General features: G+C 39.2%; 1 pseudogene; it reads right to left on the bottom strand.

Moving 5' to 3' along the window:
• Nucleotides 1–13,978: 13,978 nt before the first annotated feature.
• On the bottom strand, nucleotides 13,979–14,621 carry LOC116549113 (annotated as a pseudogene).
• Between the last annotated feature and the right edge of the window lie 848 nt (nucleotides 14,622–15,469).

Genomic DNA, 15,469 nt, shown 5'->3' with positions numbered 1-15,469 from the left:
TTTCGTAGCCTGGGTTTACCTTGGTGTAATGGAAAAATTAGATCACATGTGAGCTTAGAGAATGAGTGCAAAGTTTTATTCAGTGGAAGTAGCTCTCAGCCAATGAAAAACCAGAAGGGAGATGGTTTTCCCCTGGAGTTGGGCCACTCAGTGACACGGCTCTCCTTCAACTGCCCTGGCCAAACTCCACATCGTCCAGCAAGTCGATGGTCTGTTGGCATGCCCATCTCTGTGGGTGTGCTCTTTTGCTGGAGTGCTCCTCTTGAAGTCCTCTCGATGACTGGCTACTTACATCTTCTTCCACTGATGTGTTCCTCACAATGTCCAGCTGCTTGTGTGTCCTCCGCAAGGGTCTTGGGTTTTTATAGGCCCAGGATGGGGATGTGGCAGGCCAGGGTGGTTGGAAAATGCAGCGTTTGGGCAGGAAATGCCTGACCTCACATAGGTCTGTGGGGTTTGAGTCCTAGCTAGGAACCATGCTCTCCCATACCTCACCTTTTCTTCCCCACTTTCATATCACTTAAAGGGACCATGCTTTTCCTTTCCTGGCACTCCCATGTCAGCTCTATCAGAATGACAGTCACTGTGATTATGTTGACTGTTATTTGCTATTCTGAGAAAAGTATTATAATAAAGAGATAAAGATTTGGCCAGTTTTTGAGCAGAGGATCAAGGGAATGGAGAATTTCTAGATTTCTAGGGCCTTACAGGTTGGAAAAAGTCAACCACTTCTGGACTCTGAATAGTAACATTTAAGACTTAAAAGCCCGGATTGAAAAAGATGAATAGGATCTCTTAGCAAAACAAAATAAGTCAGATTAACAGTATTGCTATTTCATCATATTCTCTTATTTCAGACAGCATCAATGTAGCCACAGTAAAATTGAGAGAAAGGGGCAGGCGGGGGGAGAGAAAGAGATTTTGCAGGGGAGACAGAGACACAGAGAGAAAGAGAGAGACAGGAGCATGGAGTAAAGACATTAAGAAGGAATACAAGTTTAGAAACTATGTCTGATGAAGTTCAGTTGTGGTTATTGGCACTTACAACTGACTGGAAGTGGCCTTTGGCCTAAAAAATATTGGGGGAAATCTATTGCCAGGGTAAGTATGAAACTGTTATAAGCTTGGGACTATTTAGAGATCTTAAAAGAAACTTTGGCATGGAATGCGCTATAAAAAGCCTACAAATGTCCATTTCGGATATGGTCTTTGAGGTTACTGAACAAGGAAGAAACTCTTAGAAGGTAGTATCTGTGGCCATGGAAACTACTGGACAAACAAGTGGCAGATAGCAGAATCAGTGTGTAGCAAAGCACAGACGAGTGCTCCAGAGAGCAGAATCAGTAGGTAAGCAAAGTACTTCACAACTCCATGGGGCGGAGCCTTCAGGGGCTACTCAACAGGACTGCACTGTTTCCATTGGCCAGGGGAAGCTTATGTGCTGTTTTGAGTAGAATATTTTGTTATAATCTTTCTTCACCACTGTATATTGGATATTTGTGAAGGGTGGAAACATAACTTGATATTTTATTCTAAAATCACTAGTTGTTTCACATCTTAGCTACCAGGCTACAAGGAGCCACCTTTGGACCTGACAGTCACTGGATGTAGTGACTTCATGGGGCTTTGGATATACCTTTCATCTGAGGGAAGAGGACCTGGTAAATGTGTTCTATAGATAACAGGAAGTATAAAATAGGCATTTGGTGACTAGAAGGGTGGACCATGAATAATTGTTATGTGTTAACACGTCAATATCTCTTGGCAAGCAGTGGGGTACATTTTCCACTCCTGCTTTGTGTGACTGAAGTCTGACCACGTTATGTCTGCCTCTTCCAGGCCAGGTCCAGGTACACTTGGTACACACACACACCCCTATGTTGTCTCTTTCCTGCCAGTTGGTTAGAAGGAAAGCACTCTGAGGTTCTAGGGTGGCAGCTGGCAAACTGTAGCCTTTGTGTGAAATCTAATCTACCATCGGCTTTCATAAAAAAACTTATCCTAAAACATAGTCCTGCTTGTTAATTAAGGTATTATCTATGATTTTTTTTTATTGCATTTTAGGTTTTGGGGTACATGTGAAGAACATGCAAGATTGTTGCATAGGTACACACATGGCACTGTGATTTGCTGCCTTCCTCCCCTTCACCTATATCTGGCGTTTCTTCCCATGCTATCTCTCCCCAACTCCCCACCCCCCACTATCCCTCCACAATTTCCCCCCAACTGACCCCAGTGTGTAGTGCTACCCTCCCTGTGTCCATGTGTTCTCATTGTTCAACACCCACCTATGAGTGAGAACATGTGGTGTTTGACTTTCTGCTCTTGTGTCAGTTTGCTGAGAATGATGGTTTCCAGGTTCATCCATGTCCCTACAGAGGACACGAACTCATCGTTTTTGATGGCTGCATAATATTCCATGGTGTATATGTGCCACATTTTCCCTGTCCAGTCTATCATTGATGAGCATTTGGGTTGGTTCCATGTCTTTGCTATTGTAAACAATGCTGTAATGAACATTCGTGTGCATGTGTCCTTATAGTAGAACAATTTATAACCCTTTGGATATATACCCAGTAATGGGATTGCTGGGTCAAATGGAATTTCTATTTCTAGGTCCTTAAGGAATCACCACACTGTCTTCCAAAATGGTTGAACCAATTTAGACTCCCAGCAACAGTGTAAAAGTGTTCCTATTTCTCAACATCCTCTCCAGCATCTGTTGTCTCTAGATTTTTTTAATGATCGCCATTCGAACTGGCATGAGATGGTATCTCAATGTAGTTTTGATTTGCATTTCTCTAATGACCAGTGATGATGAGTATCTTTTCATATGTTTGTTGGCCTTATGTACGTCTTCTTTTGTGAAGTGTCTGTTCATATCCTTCGACCACTTTTGAATGGGCTTGTTTGTTTTTTTTCTTGTAAATCTGTTTTAGTTCTTTGTAAATTCTGGATATCAGTCCTTTGTCAGATGGGTAGGCTGCAAAAAATTTTTCCCATTCCTTCGGTTGCCGATTCACTCTAATGACTGTTTCTTTTGCTGTGCAGAAGCTGTGGAGTTTGATTAGGTCCCACTTGTCTATTTTGGCTTTTGTTGCCAATGCTTTTGGTGTTCTGGTCATGAAGTCCTTGCCTATGCCTATGTCCTGAATGGTTTTGCCTAGATTTTCTTCTAGGGTTTTTATGGTGTTTGGTCTTATGTTTAAGTGTTTAATCCATCTGGAGTTAATTTGAGTGTAAGGTGTCAGGAAGGAATCCAGTTTCTGTTTTCTGCACATGGCTAACCAGCTTTCCCAACACCATTTATTAAACAGGGAATTCTTTCCCCATTGCTTGTTTTTGTCAGGTTTGTTAGAGATCATGTGGTTGTAGATACATTGTGTTGCCTCCAAGGCCTCTGTTCTGTTCCATTGGTCTATATCTCTGTTTTGGTACCAGTACCATGCTGTTTTGATTACTGTGGCATTGTAGTATAGTTTGAAGTCTAGTAGTGTGATGCCTTCCGCTTTGTTCTTTTTGCTTAGAATTGACTTGGCTATGTGGGCTCTCTTTTGGTTCCATATGAAGTTTAAGGTGTTTTTTTTCCAGTTCTGTGAAGAAGGATGTTGGTAGCTTGATGGGGATAGCATTGAATCTGTAAATTACTTTGGGCAGTATGGCCATTTTCACAATATTGATTCTTCCTAACCATGAACATAGGATGTTTCTCCATCTGTGTCCTCTCTTATTTCGTTGAGCAGTGGCTTGTAGTTCTCCTAGAAGAGGTCCTTTATGTTACTTGTTAGTTGTATTCCTAGGTATTTTATTCTCTTTGTAGCAATTGTGAATGGCAGTTTGTTCTTGATTTGGTTCTCTTTAAGTCTGTTATTGGTGTATGGGAATGCTTGTGATTTTTGCACATTGATTTTGTATTCTGAGACTTTGCTGAAGTTGCTATTCAGTTGCAGTAGATTTTGGGCTGAGATAATGGGGTCTTCTAGATATACAATCATGTCATCTGCAAATAGAGACAATTTGACTTCCTCCTTTCCTATTTGAATGCCCTTTATTTCTTTTTCTTGCCTGATTGCTCTGGCTAGAACTTCCAGCACTATCTTGAATAGGAGTGGTAAGAGAGGGCATCCTTGTGTAGTGCCAGATTTCAAGTGGAATGCTTCCAGTTTTTGCCCATTCAGTATGATATTGGCTGTTGGTTTGTCATAAATAGCTTTTATTATTTTGAGATATGTTTTGTCAATACCTAGTTTATTGAGGTTTTTTAGCATAAAGCGCTGTTGAATTTTATCAAAGGCCTTCTCTGCATCAATTGAGATAATCATGTGGTTTTTGTCTTTGGTTCTGTTTATGTGGTGAATTATGTTTACGGACTTGCATATGTTGAACCAGTCTTGCATCCCTGGGATGAATCCTACTTGATCATGGTGGATAAGCTTTTTGATGTGCTGTTGCAATCAGCTTGCCAGTATTTTATTGAAGATTTTTCATCTATGTTCATCATGGATATTGGCCTGAAGTCTTCTTTTCTTGTTGAGTCTCTGCTGGGTTTTGGTATCAGGATGATGTTGGTCTCATAAAATGATTTGGGAAGGATTCCCTCTTTTTGTATTGTTTGGAATAGTTTCAGAAGGAATGGTACCACCTCCTCTTTGTATGTCTGGTAGAATTTGGCTGTGAACCCATCTGGACCTGGGCTTTTTTTGGGTGGTAGTCTCTTAATTGCTGCCTCAACTTCAGACCTTGTTATTGGTCTATTCAGGGTTTCGACTTCTTCCTGGTGTAGGCTTGGGAGGAGGCAAGTGTCCAGCAATCTATCCATTTCTTCCAGGTTTACTAGTTTATGTGCATAGAGTTGTTTGTAATAATCTCTGATGATGGTTTGAATTTCTGTGGAATCTGTGGTGATATCCCCTTTATCGTTTTTTATTGCATCAATTTGGTTATTCTCTCTTTTCTTTTTTATTAATCTGGCTAGTGGTCTATTTTGTTGGTCTTTTCAAAAAACCAGCTCCTGGATTTATTGATTTTTTGAAGGTTTTTTTTGTGTGTGTCTATCTCCTTCAGTTCTGCTCTGATCTTAGTTATTTCTTGTCTTCTGCTGGGTTTTGAGTTTTTCTGATCTTGATCCTCTAGCTCTTTCAATTTTGATGCTAGGGTGTCAATTTTAGATCTCTTCTAGCTTCTCATGTGGGCACTTATTGCTATATATTTTCCTTTAGAGACTGCTTATATGTGTCCCAGAGATTCTGGTATGTTGTGTCTTTGGTCTCGTTGGTTTCAAAGAACATCTTTATTTCTCTCTTCATTTCATTGTATATCCAGTCAACATTCAAGAGCAAGTTGTTCAGTTTCCATGAAGCTGTGCAGTTTTGAGTTAGTTTCTGCATTCTGAGTTCTAACTCGAGTGCACTGCGGTCTGTGATACTGTTTGTTATGATTTCCGTCCTTTTGCATTTGCTGAGGAATTATTTGCTTCCAATTATGTGGTCAGTTTTAGAGTAGGTGTGATGTGGTACTGAGAAGAATGTATATTCTGTGGATTTGGGGGTGGAGGGTTGTGTAAATGTCTATTAGGTTTGCTAGTTTCAGGTCTGAGTTCAAGTCCTGGATATCCTTGTTAATTTTCTGTCTGGTTGATCTGTCTAATATTGACATTGGGGTGTTAAAGTCTCTCACTGTTATTGTGTGGGAGTCTAAGTCTCTTTGTAAGTCATTAAGAACTTGCCTTATGTATCTGGGTGCTCCTGTATTGGGTGCGTATATATTTAGGATCGTTAGCTCTTCTTGTTGCATTGATCCTTTTATCATTATGTAATGTCCTTCTTTGTCTCTTTGGATCTTTGTTGCTTTAAAGTCTAATTTATCAGAGATGAGACTTGTAACTCCTACTCTTTTTTGCTCTCCATTTGCTTGGTAAATCTTCCTCCATCCCTTTATTTTGAGCCTTTGTGTGTCCTTGCATGTGAGATTGGTTTCCTGGATACAGCACACCGATGGGTTTTGTCTTTTTATCCAATTTGCCAGTCTGTGTCTTTTGATTGGGGCATTTAGTCCATTTACATTTAGGTTTAATATTGTTATATGTGAATTTGATACTGCCATTTTGATGCTAGCTGGCTGTTTTGCCCATTAGTTGATGCAGATTCTTGATTGTGTTGATGTTGTTTACCATTTGGTATGTCTTTGGAGTGGCTGGTTCTGGTTGTTCCTTTATATGTGTAGAGCCTCTTTCAGGAGCTCTTGTAAGGCAGGTCTGGTGGTGATGAAATCTATGAGTACTTGTTTGTTCACAAAGGATTTTATTTTTCCTTCACTTATGAAGCTCTGTTTGGCTGAGTTGAGATTCTGGGTTGAAAGTTCTTTTCTTTAAGGATGTTGAATATTGGCCCCCACTCTCTTCTGGCTTGTAGGGTTTCTGCTGAGAGATCTGCTGTGAGTCTGATGGGCTTCCCTTTGTGGGTAACCCGACCTTTCTCTCTGGCTGCCCTTAGTATTTTCTCCTTCATTTCAACCCTGGTGAATCTGATGATTATGTGCCTTGGGGTTGCTCTTTTTGAGGAATATCTTTGTTGTGTTTTCTGTATTTCCTGGAATTGAATATTTGCCTGCCTTTCTAGGTTGAGGAAGTTTTCCTGGATAATATTCTGAAGAGTATTTTCCAGGTTGGATTCATTCTCTTCGTCACATTCAGGTACACCTATCAAACGTAGACTAGGTCCTTTCACATAGTCCCACATTTCTTAGAGACTTTGTTCATTCCTTTTTACCCTTTTTTCTCTATTCTTGCCTTATCGTTTTATTTCATTGAGTTGATCTTCGGCCTCTGATATCCTTTCTTCTGCTTGGTCAATTGGGCTGTTGAAACTTGTGCATGCTTCACAAAGTTCTCATGTTGTGTTTTTCAGCTCCACCAATTCACTTATATTCCTCTCTATGTTGTCCATTCTCATTAGCATTTCATGAAATCTTTTTTCAAAGTTCTTAGTTTCTTTACATTGGGTTAGAACATGTTCTTTTAGTTCACGGACGTTTCTTATTACCCGCCTTCTGAAGTCTGGTTCTGTCATTTCATCACACTCCTTCTCCATCCAGCCTTATTCCCTTGCTGAAGAGTAGTTGTGATCCCTTGTAGGAGGAGAGGTGTTCTGGTTTCGGGTGTTTTCATCCTTTTTGCACTGGTGTCTTCCCATCTTTGTGGATTTATCCACCTGTTGTCTTTGTAGTTGCTGTTATCCAATTGAGTCTCTGAGTGGGCTTCTGGTTTGTGGATGATGAAGTTATTTCTGTTTCTTAGTTTTTGTCTGACAGTCTGGCCCCTGTGCTGTAGGACTGCTGAGATTCACTCCAGGCCCTGGTTGCCTTGGGATCACCTGCAGCAGCTACAGAACAGTAAGTGTTGCTACCAGTTTCTTCTTCTGCTGTCTTTGTCCCAGAAGGATACCCGCCAAATGTCAGTCTGTTCTCTCCTTTATGAGGTGACTCTTTGGATATACAGGGGTCAGGGAGCTGCTTGAGGAGACAGTCTGTCCTTTATTGGAGCTCAAGTGCTGAGCTGTGAGCTCCGTTGTTCATTCAGAATTTCTGGGCAGGTACATTTAGGTCTACTGCAGCAGAACTCATAAACTCCTTTTTTTTCCCCAGGTGCTCTGTCACAGAAAGTTACGGCTTTATTTATGAGTTTCCGTTGTGCTGCTGCCTTTTTTCTTTTTCTTTCCAGGGCTGCCCTGCCTAGCAAGGAGGCAGCCTAGTCACTGTCTGCCTGCAGAAGCTTTGCTGAGTTGCTGTGGGCTCCGCCCAGCTGCCGTTTGATCTTCCCTGCAGTCCTGTTTATATGGGTGTAGTTAGAACTGCCTCGGCAATGGTGGCCGGCAGACTCTTTCTGTAGTGACAGGTTGCCTCAGCAACGGTGGGCTGCCTCAGTGATGGCAGACTGCCTCTGTAGTGGTTGAGTGCCTCAGTAATGGCAGATGCGCCTCCTCCACAGAGCTGGACCGTCCCGGGTTCAGCTGTGCTTGCTGTGAAACTTTCAACCCAGCGCGTTTTCAGTTACTGTTTTTTTGTTGTTGTTGGGGGGTGGGACCAGCCGAGCCTGATCAGCTGGCTCCCTGACTCAGAGTCCTTTTTTTTTTTTTTTTGCTCCCAGGTGTTCCAGTCACCTGTTGAAAAGGTGCCAGGATCTATGTGATTTCCCGTGCAGAGACTCACTGTGCCGGCTGAAACAGCAGCGCTGAGATTCCTGGCAGGTTTTTTTGCCCAGGAATCTCCTGGCCTGGCTCCCTATTTCAGTCTCCTTTTAAATCAGATGAATGGGTGATCTGCCTTCCCGGGGCTCCAATTGTCAGCTAAGAGGGCACCCAGACCAGTGTATTTTGTATGGAGAATCGCTGTGCCAGGGCGCCGGCAAAGCAGCCGCACTGGCCAAAACAGCTGTGTTGGTCAAAATAGCCACGCCAGTCAAAACAGCTGCACTGGTGACCCATGGGGCTTCTCCACCTGGGAATCTCCTGGTCTGTGGGCAATAAAAATCCATTTGGAAATGCGACATCCACTCACCTTCTGTGCTTTCACTGGGAGCTGCAATCCTGAGCTGTTCCTAGTTAGCCATCTTCCTCGACTCCAGCCGACTATTTTCAAGTGACAACAGCAAACTTGAATAGTTTCAACAGGCATTGGCTGGCTCACTATGCCTATTATATTTCTAGCTCTTCTTTACAGCAAAAGTTTGATGATGTCTGTTAAAGAGAAGGGTGAATGGAAGGATCTTGGTTTGCTGTATCACTGTAAAAAACCATCTATAGCATGCCATACTTAGATTTTATTAAATTTGATTGTGCTAGGGATTGAGATTTTTGGGATTTTTCTTTATAGCTGCTAGAACTGCCTTAATTAATCTGCTGTAATTTAGATATGGAATGACCTGCCCTGTCTTATGATCAAGGTATCAGTGTAAGATTTGTGTCTATAAACAGTAAAAATGGACCAGATATTTCAAAAGCAAGTTGTGCTCTAATTAGAAAGATTAATGTATTCTTCCAGGAGAATTTTGTGTACACCTGTCCTTTTAAGGATTAACTTTTAAAGAAGGAGAATTGTTCTCTGATTTACTTTGAGCTCATTTGTGGTCACAAGAAAATTAAAACCTGAAACACATGCTCTAGCTGCCCTTTAAATATTTGTTCTTACAAGTGCCTAGTCCCAAACTCTCAGGCTAAGAGCAAAAGCTATGTTTTGCCATTAAATGGTGTCAAGCAGAGCATCTGTCTGTCTGACATTCCTTGCTTCTTTCAAGAAATGGGCATTTATAAAAAATGTTCAAAAATATAATTAGTAAGAAATTAATTCTATATTAATTGTTAGCTTTGGAAAGAATGCTATAGAAGTTAAATAATTAAAGCTTGTCTTTAGAAAGATTTACAATTCGAAAATAGCACCTGTTGCACTTTAACCTCTCTAATAAACCCAGAAGTTAGTAGATTATATGGTATAATCAACAAAGGTTTGCTGGGAAGTCTTAGTTTGGGAATTCAAGGAGTGGGAGGTCAGGTTTTCCCTAATTAACAGTGTGATCTTAGACAAGTCATATGCTTTCCTGAGCCTCAGTTTCTCATTGATACATATTCTCCAAGGTTTCTTTTACCTTTGTGTTGAATGGAATCACTTGGATAAGGTGTCATTTTCATTGCTTGTTGCTCCTTAGCTTCCAAGCCTTAATTAAAAGTGAAATTTTCTAAGAACCTTTCCAAAACTGTACTTTGTGGATTTAACATTTGTTCCTTTAAACATGCTGTTCCTGCTACATCTAAAGATGAAAGGTGCCTGACTTTCACTGGTTTTCTCACATCCTTTAGTAGCTAAGTAGAAAACTTGAGAATCTAGCCAATTTTATGTTTCTTTGGCTTTTTTTGTACAATCAGGAAAGCTTTCAGGGCCCTATCCCTTTTATTTGATAAACACTATTCCTTACAACATACCTGGGTTTATTAAGAAGTTGTATGGCAGGTTTCAGTTATTATTTACCAGCCCTGCCCTGGAAAAAATAAGTTGGTATTATATAAATGAGCTAAAGATGGCCTCTGTGTGTTAAAACCCTAAGTTGTTTATTTCTTCACTGAAGGCTGAGACCTGTTAGCTCAAAAGCTTGCTGGCACCAAACTCAAATTGATCTCATTCGAAAAAGCCACTTGCACACACATTTATAGCAGCACAATTTACAATTGCAAAATCATGGAACCAACCCAAATGCCCATCAATCAACGAGTGGATTAAAAACTGGGGTATATGTGTATGTGTGTGTATACATAATATATATATATATATATATATATATATATATATATATATATATTTACTTTGATGTGTATATATATATATACACACACATCATATATATATATATATATGATGGAATACATATATATGTATGTATTTATGTAACCATAAAAAGCATAAAAGGGAATGAATTAATGATATTTGCAGTGACCTGGATGAGATTGGAGACTATTTTTCTTTGTGAAGTAACTCAGGAATGGAAAACCAAACATCATATATTCTCAGCAATATTTGGCAGCTAAGGTATGAGGATGCAAAGGTGTAAGAATGATACAATGGACTTTGGGGACTTGAGAGGAAGAGTGAGATCAGGATAAGGGTAAAAGACTACAAATATGGTGCAGTGTATGCTGCTTGAGTAATGGGTGCACCCAAATCTTGTAAATTAGCACTAAAAAGCTTACCTATGTAACCAAATACACCTGTACCCCAATAACTTATGAAAAAATAAAAATAATAAATAGGTGTATGGTGAATCCTAGGTAGAATCTTGTCTTTGAGAGGGTGATGATTTAAATTCCAAAAGCTGACAAGGGTGCTGATATTCTCCTGAAATTTCCATTGACAGTTTTCTACTACCTATGTATATCCTTCTACCAAATATTTTTTCTTTTTTTTTAAGATGGAGTCCCACTCTGTCTCCAGGCTGGAGTGCAGTGGTGCAATCTCAGCTCACTGAAACCTCTGCCTCCCAGGTTCAAGCAATTCTTCTGTGTCAGCCTCCTGAGTAGCTGGGACTGCAGGCCTGCGCCATGATGCCCAGCAATTTTTGTATTTTTTGTAGAGACGGGGTTTCACCACGTTGGCCAGGATGGTCTCAATTTCCTGACCTCATGATTCTCCCACCTCAGCCTCCCAAAATGCTGAGATTATAGGCATGAGCCACTGTGCCCGGTCATCTTTTTTTTTTTTTCTTTTTACAAAGTTTTCCTAATTAGCAAATAATTAGACTAACATGTACACTAATGTTTTTATTCCATGCTCTCTTTAGTGTTCAATTATTTTATCCTTCACAATTGTGTTACTTACACTGGAGGAGAGTTTAAGCATTGAGTTAGATTTAAGCATTGAGTTAGCAAAAAATTTGATTGCCCTAAGTTTAGAAATTATACTCCTAAAAATTAACTGACAACATGAATGCTGGGTGGTAATGATAAATGAAGAAAATCTATTTATTTCAGTGAAACTTTGCATGTATAAAGATTTTGTTAACTAGGATCTTCAAGATTCTAGAGGTTTTGTGAGTGTGTGGAAAAAGTAATCTGTCAACACCAGCATTTAAAGGTGTTAAAATGTAGTTCACAAAGTAACTGTAAATTAGTTAAATTGTAGTTTACAAAGTAAGTACAATTTTATTGTGAAATTCTCACGGATGAAAAATTAAGGCCAGGTAGAGTGCCTCATGCCTGTAATCCCAGCACTTTGGAAAGCCAAGGTGGGTGGGTCACTTGAGGCCACGAGTTCAAGACCAGTCTGGCAAACACGGTGAAAACCCACGGTTGTGGGCACCTGTAATTCCTTCTACTTGGAAGGCTGAGGCAGAAGGATTACTTGAATCCAGGAGATTGAGGTTGCCATGAGCAGAGACTGTGCCACTGCACTCCAGCCTGGACAACAGAGTGAGACTCTGTCTCAATAAAACAAACAAGTATGTTTATTCTGTGCATTTTATTTTACAGCAATCTTACCACTTGTTTTTGTATCATGTATTCCAGTTGTCTCTTAGTGAAAAATGTAAATGCCTATTAATTTTTGGCTTGTTTTAAGCTTAATTTTTAAAATTAAATTAAGGACCCTACAATAAATTGTGTTGCCAGCAGCTATATCTCAATCCTCTGTGTGAAGAATGTTTTGGTTGCCGCTTCAACCTAAGGAAACAACTTTGACCTCAGTCACCTAAAATGCCAGTGTTAACAGATTACATTTTCCACACATACTCACAAAACTCCTAGAACCTTGAAGATCCTAGTTAATAAAATCTTTATACATGCAAAATTTCACTGAAATAAATAGATTTTCTTCATTTATCATTACCACCCAGCATTCATGTTTTCAGTTAATTTTTAGGAGTATAATTTCTAAACTTAGGGCAATCAAATTTTCTGCTAACTCAATGCTTAAACTTAGTTCCTCCAATGTAAGTAATACAATTGTGAAAGATAAAATAATTGAACACTAGAGCATGGAAGAAAAATGTTAGTATACATGTTAGTCTAATTATTTGCTAATTAGGAAAAGTATGCTGCTTTCCACCTCTACCATAGATGCATTGATGAACTGCTGATCAACGAATGGTGTTCAGAAAGATCAGAAATAATAGGCTAGATAGCATACATCCTAAACTTGTGTTCCATACAACTTGAGCTCCCAGAAACACTAAGTTTGGTTAAATCCCTACATAGCACTGAAGCCTCTCTAGGTCATTTACTGGGTGTTTTATCTACAAAGCAAATATTACATAGTGCCCTATATTTTTGAATAGTGCTGCAGTAGACATACACATGCCTGTGTCTTTATGATAGAATGATTTATATTTATTTGGGTATATACCCAGTGACAGGATTGCGGGGTTGAATGGTAGTTCTGTCTTTAGGTCTTTGAGGATTGTCACACTGCTTTCCACATGGCTGAACTAATTTACACTACCACTAACAGTGTATAAGCCTTTCTTTTTCTTTCCAACCTTGTCAGCATCTGTTATTTTTTTGACTTTTTAGTAATAGTCATTCTGACTGGTGTGAGAGGAAATATCATTGTGGTTTGTATTTGCATTTCTCTAAGGATTAGTGATGTTGAGCTTTATTCCATATGCTTATTGGGATCAAGAATGTCTTCTTTTGAAAAGTGTCTGTTTATGTCACCCACTTTTTAATGGGGTCATATTTTTCTTGTAAATTTGCTTAAGTTTCTTATAGATACTGGATATTAGATCTTTGTGAGATGCATAGTTTGCAAGTCTTCTCCTATTCTGTAGGTTGTCTATTCACTCTGAGTTTATTTGGCTGAGCAGAAGCTCTTTTGTTTAATTAGATCCCATTATAAGTACATTATTTGTTAAACATATTTTTAGTTGTTTTGTATGTAGTATGCAATAAATCACAACATTTTGCAGCCACAAATTATATGCAAAGTGTAAAGAAACCATTAAATAAATGGTGTAATTTTTCCATATACAATTCTTCAAGGAAGAACTAGCAAATCAGATCTACATGTAGCATCTGTATACATGGAAATGACAGACTGCTTTTGCCGTTTGATACAAAATGGCTGAACTTCATTTTTAGAAGATTAAACCTGACATCTAAACATGCCAATATAAACATCAAAAAATACATACTCTAACTTTACAAGAGAAACTGTGGAACATAGTCTGATACTAGGAAACTAGCAAGGATTACATGCAGTATTTTATAAAGCAGCACACAAAAGTTTCAAAGTTTTCTGAAACTGAAATTAGCTATCTTGAGTCAAGATAATAAAAAAAATGTTAGTATTGACTATTTACAACGTCTGACATTTGTAGAGATGGAAAGAATATGTTGTAGAGAAGGTACATACAATAAAAATCAGGCAATTTTTTTTTTTTTTGCATTTGGGTTTAGATTGCAAATTTATTGTTGTGAGAAAAGAACAGAAGCAATTTTTAGCATCAACCTTCACCTGACTGCTTGACCAAAGTGGTCTAAATTTTAAAATTGGACTTCTTTGCATCATCAGTTGCTGCTCCAGTACCATTTGCTCTTTAATCTCAGCTGCCATTGTGATGAAAGTCTTTTCTACATTTGCTGTGTTCTTAGCACCAGTTTCCAAAAATTGAATTCCAAGGGAATCAGCAAATTCCTTTGTTGTTGTGTAGTCTACTTTTTTTGTGGGATGATCACATTTGTTTCCTACCAACAATTTATTGACATCTTCATTGGCAAAGTGATCAGTTTCCTGCAGCCATTGTTTATCATTATTGAAGGACTCTTGATCTGTTATATTATACACAACTACAATGCCATGGATTCCTGTGCAATAACTGGAAGTGATCAAAGTCTCTGCCTGTTGTGTCTCCTAGTTGAAGCTTGATTGTTTTGCCATTTAATATTACAGTTGTTATTTTGAAATCTCCACTAATTGTGCTGATGTAGTTTTCTGTACATGTTATCACCTGTAAACTTAAGAAGGAAGCAAGACTTTCCAACCCCAGAATTGTCAATTAGAAGTCACTTGAATAATTAACCATATTAGATATTCTTGCTGGTGATGTCATTGCAGCCGCTGCCTGCACCACCGTGACTCTGAGCCATGAATAACTGAAGAAATGGAATGAGATAGGCTGTTCTGGGACAGCAAACATCTTTTCCCACTCTGTCTCCTACAATACAATCAATTGGCATCCATCACCGCTTAGCTACCACTTCCACCGAAAAATCCAAAATCTTAACTGGATTTCCAACTCCTTATAGATTTTTTCTTCACTTTAGGAGCAATAAAATTTGCACTAGATAGATCCAGGTTGAAAGAATTTCATGAAAAAACAATTTTTTAAAGTCTCCATTTAGAGCATAAAGAGGGCTTATTAATGTCACAGATCTAAATCCCTGAGAAATGTGACATTCCACACTTTAGTGGTGAAAATACAGCACTTTTCTACTTTGGTTAGAACTGCTTAAGTGCTCCTTTCTTAAATCTCTTCTCCTTCTCTTCACCCCTATAAGTAGCACTTGCAGTCCCTGGGGAGGGAAAAATTGGGCTGTCAATGCACCTTACCCCATGTTGTCTTAACGAGACTAGGTTCTGTCTGTGCTCTCTCCAGTCTGTTTCTTAGTGTTACTTGTCCTCCTTTCCTACCAGTCTGTATGCCCTGGGCAAAAGGGATTAAGCTCCCATCTTAGCTGTCTCTCCACATTTAGCAAATTTCTTGGCTCGTTGAAAGTTTTCAGTAAATGTTCATTGAACAAGTGCTTAGTCTGAAACAAGTAGAATTGGAGCTCATGATGATTAATTTTGAGTGTTAACTTAATTGTATCAAAGGATGCAAAGTACTGTACCTGGGTATATCTGTGAGGGTGTTGCCAAAGGAGATTAACATGTGCGTCAGGAGACTGGGAGAGGCAGACTCACCCTCAATCTAGGTGGGAGCCATCTAATCAGC

Source organism: Sapajus apella, unplaced genomic scaffold (assembly GCF_009761245.1).
Source record: "Sapajus apella isolate SASKATOON/1434 unplaced genomic scaffold, GSC_monkey_1.0 scaffold6, whole genome shotgun sequence".
Taxonomy (NCBI): Eukaryota; Metazoa; Chordata; class Mammalia; order Primates; family Cebidae; genus Sapajus; species Sapajus apella.
Note: the sequence above shows the minus strand (reverse complement) of the source record. Positions and strands in the feature narration are given on the sequence as shown.